Raw genomic sequence first — 4,815 nt, 5'->3', positions numbered from 1 at the left:
CGAAAGTTTGGGGGATGGAACTCAACAGAGAGTCCCAGCTTGGCTTTCACAGGAGCCAGGAAGAGAAAAGTGAAGCTCTCCCCGTGGCTTTCTCTGCTGTGATTGGCTGAGGAAGCTCCCTCTGACTTTCAAGAATCTGATGACATAAACCAAACCATAACAACAAGGATGGAGTCTTGAAAGCCATGTTGTTTGAAACCATCTGGGCTAGATTATTTTTCAGCTCGTTTGGTAAAGGTCATTTGCTGCTAAGTAGGGCTGTTATTTTTTGGCCCCAGAGTGATGACCTTTGTTTCCTCTCTTGAGATAGCCTGAGACACTCAACAGTGCCTAGAATGTGGTCTGGGGAAGAAATTCAATGAAAGCCTTAAGATGGAGGCTTTATTCCAATTATTTGAAACTGGATTGTAAAAATGTTAGAAATTATTTATGATATTTTAACAAATATACATTAGTCAATGAATAGTATGAGGACAATAAGAAACATTTTTTAAAATAAAGTGGAATTACCCAAAAGTACATACTGGACAAATCTTTCTTGTCATTTTTTTCGTGTTCCCTCATTTGTATGCAAGTATCTTTTTATATAATTTTGATCACTGTATATTTTGTGTTCTGCCTTCCTTCAGTTAATTTTATATCAGAATTCTTTTATAGTTAGTATTGAAGTCTTGATTGGCTGTATGATGCCACATTACGTTTCTTTTTACCTTTTGTTAGGAACAATTGTAGACATACACAGAAGTGGCTGGAATAGGATAATGCACCCCGTGGGCCGTCGTAAGCTTCTGCCGTCATCAGCACATGACGGTCTTGTTTTACTCATTTCCCTCACCTTCCCCCTCGGCAAATTGGGAACAATCGTCAGATTATTGATTTCATTTATGAATATTTCAATCCGTATCTAAAAAATAAGGACCCCCAAAAAAGTAAATACATCATCACATCTAAAAATAATTAACAATATAATCCCTGAATATCAAATATGTAGTCAGTATTCAAACTGCCTTTTGTCTCCGAACTGTCAATAGATTTTTATTTTAAATTTAAAAATTTATTTGAATCAAGGGCCAGAGAAAGTCTAGGCATGGCAACTGGTTGATAAGACTTTTATAGTCTTTTAAGTCTGTTTTAATCTTTTCTCCTTGATATTTATTTAGTGAAGTCACGTTGTTTATTCTACAGACTTTTCCAGTCTGCAATTTGTTGAATGCATCCCTGTGGTGCCGTTTGACATGATCCTCTGTCCTCTGTATTTCCTGCCAATTGGTAGTTGGACCTAGAGCCAGATTCCCTTTCGATGTTATGTATTTACTGCTTCGCAGGCCCTTAGGGGTCTATGCATATAGTAATGGGGGATGTGAATCAGTTTTCAGTATTTTAAAGTACTTCATATTTTCAGCTACTAATATAAGCTAACAATATCGTCCATTATCTTTGATTTTGCCTAGAATCACATCATCTCATTGAGATAAACCAGATATTTCATGCAGGTAAAAAGTTCTGTCTGGAAATTATATCATTCACTGATGAATACGAATGGGCAAGTGTATTATTATAACAGTCATAATGCCATTTATTTGGTACATGAGATCTGTTGAAAGATGGGGATCATAGGAGAAAGTAGGGGATCCTTAGTAAGGAGTATGTTGAGAACCAGTGCATTCGCAGAACTTCTCCTGAACTCTAGCCTCCATTGTAAATATTCAGAAGGTCATCGTTTAAAACCTGCAAGAGGCGTTCCCTACATAGACCATCTGGCTTCCTCGGTAGGATTGTAAAGAATAATAAGTTTCTTTAGAGTGACTTCTAAACATCTTTCCCCCTTACTTGCTTATGTAAAAATTAAAATTTTCTATTATGAATAGATACCATGTTTGCATAATTCAGAATCCTAGAGGCGCAGTAGAACATATGATGAAGACTCTGTTTTCCACCTCTGTCTTCCCAGCACCATGGTTTCTCTGCCTGTAGACAACCTGTGTTAACAGTTTCCAGTTCATCCTTCCGAAGGGATTTAATGCATGTGCAAGCAAATGCATGTGTGTATTCTTTTTACCTCCTTTTATTCTAAGTGCTGTCGTATAATATAGATCCTGTTCTTCACCTTACTGAGAAATCCTAGTGGCTATTGCAGGAAGTGACTATTGCTTTTACTTTCCTGAAGAATTCAAATGGTGTGAAATGACACGTGAAGAGTTTTCTTTAAAGACTAAGGATGCTTTTCCCTAACCCAGTGTGTCATGGAGGCAATGTGGTGCAGTGGGTTGGAGTTGGGGACTGCTCCTCACTCTGCCACTAACTTATGTACCTTGAGTAAGTCTTTCCAATCTCGCTGCGTAACAACGTGAGGATGGGGCAGTGATCGCTCATGTTAGAAATGCTCTGACTCTGCGTCAGTGCACTGACCCCGGTTGTGTTCATTTGAGCGAGGGGAGACGAGTGTGTTTTAGAGCTCTCACCTGTCCCACTGCCTCTGGATAGACCTCAGGAGACACAGGTGTACAAGTCTCCTGTGCCAGAGCCCACTCTCTCGTCCTGACAGACGGTGAAGGAGGTGAATTGACCTGTTGGAGATTGGTGGAGGGTGGGGGGACCACTTTCTTGCCATTGGGCCTGAAGTTGACCATTTGATTGAGCCACATGTGATTTGTGAAGCTGTTGGAATTTCCCGGGGCAAATCAGTAGGATGGCTCAAGAGAGCTGTGTTGGGCAGACCTTGCTGACTCTCTTCTGTTTCTGCACTCTGTGGTTCTTGGGAAATCTCAGGTACTTATAAACACGACAGCACACACCAGGCAGCCTCATCAAGGCCTCCCTTTGCCGTGAAGTCACTGAGCCAGGCTGCGTATGTAGACGGCTTTTTCTATTGTACTGAGAGAAGGCTGTTTGCTAAGGCTTCCTCCAAGAGAGGGGGTTTCAGAGTCCAGGCTCCTTGGTGACCCTGATCGTCGCCAAAATGTGGTTATCCCAGGGAAAGCCACCTCGACTAAATTTTTCACATTTCATTTTCTGGCTAGGGGTGCTTTGTAAGAAAAGGCCAAGGTGGTGTTTAGGAACTCTTTCCAGAGGGGACTTGGCCTCGAGGGCTGCCCTTTGACAAGTCCAAGGAATGGGGGTGCTGAGGCCTTTCACAGGAGGTACTCGCCACTTATGGAATTCCTGAGAGGCAGAACGAGGGCTCAGAGGGGAAGCAGAGGGAAAGTACAGGTGGCCCAGTGTGTTGCAGCAGGTCTGCACCCCAGTATGCCTGGAAGTGTGCCTGCACTGGCTGGGAATATTGGAGAAGGAAACCCAGTGGCAGTTGGGTGAGCAGTTGGACTAGGACCACTTTCCAGACCCCCTTCCAGTCCTGACATTCTTGGGTTCCACACACCTGTAGAACTGATTTTATTAGTGGTGGTATTCTTTAGTCTTCAGCCTGGCAAATGGCTATTACGGACAATGTGGAAGGAAGGTGGTGGAAAATGAACTTTACAGGTGAGTTCCCACAAGGACTACCCCTCCCCAAGTTGTGTTGAGCATTAAACATCTCCGGAGTGATTACTGTGTGATAGAGCCACAGAGCAGTACCAAGCAAGGTTCCTCATGCCTGAGAGGAGCAGTGAGCGCTTCCCAGAGAGCTGTGGAGAGTGTTGTTCCATCGCAGGGGGAGCATCAGCCTGGTGCGAGGGCAGGTGCATGAGCATTGATTGGGATACCTGGACTTTCTTTGGATTCACTCTTTATTTTTAACCAAATTGATTAACTTCAAAAATTCCTCTGTTTCAGTTCTATGTCTGTTTGTCTTTAAAAAAATTTCTCTCTAGATCTTCGCATTATGCTGGTGGGTCTAAATACCAGTCTCAACTCTGGCAGCATATTAAAATCACCAAACCATTTTGTTTGTTTTCTGTTAACTTTCCCACCTGGGTCTACCTCTGCCTGCTATTTGACCTTGAGAGTTTCCCTGATAGTTATTATGTGTGTGGGGGACCACCAGTTAGGGGTGACAGAGGAGAGGCCAGAACCCCACAGTGCTTACTATGACCATATGTCTTGCTTCTACCCAGATTGCCCTCAGTCATTAGCGAAAGTCACAAAGTCCATAGAAGGCAGGACGTCAGTGGACAGGTGGTCCAGGTAAAAGGCTTGGGCTGAGAGCCACTCATTCTGCCTCCTGGGGCACTTCTAAAAGCGTGAAATTTGGCTGGGGTGATGGCAAATTTGTTAGAGGGATTTTATGAATTAATAAGATGTTTTATAAAAATTATTACCTGCCTTCTATAGGCCAGGATGTATCATAGATCATGGGGTATGAAGTTTGATAATGTTTGGGGGGATAACACTGTTGTGGGAAAGACAGGATAAAAAACTAACTGTACCCGAGTGTGTCCCGGCACTGTGTGTGTTCCAGGCTGCCTTTATCTTGCTCACCATTTATTCCCACCCCAGGGGCAGTGCCTGGCACATGGTAGATAGCTATAATCAATACTTAAATACATAAGTGAATGCATCTAGAAAGTGCTATAAGAGTACCAAAAGGGGAATTGTTAAGTCCGTGGGGTGGAATGGAAGGGAGAGAAGGCATCGTGGAGGAGGTGGCAGAGGAATCTACCAGATAGGCCTGGGATGGAGGGTGGGAAAGGTTTCATGGCAGAGGGGAGGGGACTGGTGGAGACTTTAACTGCTGAGAGCATGCGGGGTGGCTGGAGTTTGGCATACTTACAGGGGACTGCTGTGGCATAGGCTGGAAGACAGGTGGAGAGTGAGCGATGCAGGGTTTTCTAGGGTTGGGGGAGGAGGTGATGAAGGCCACTTGGGAAGGCGTGGGGA

The sequence above is a fragment of the Diceros bicornis genome, unplaced genomic scaffold (assembly GCF_020826845.1).
Source record: "Diceros bicornis minor isolate mBicDic1 unplaced genomic scaffold, mDicBic1.mat.cur scaffold_194_ctg1, whole genome shotgun sequence".
Taxonomy (NCBI): Eukaryota; Metazoa; Chordata; class Mammalia; order Perissodactyla; family Rhinocerotidae; genus Diceros; species Diceros bicornis.
This window is presented reverse-complemented; position numbering follows the sequence as displayed.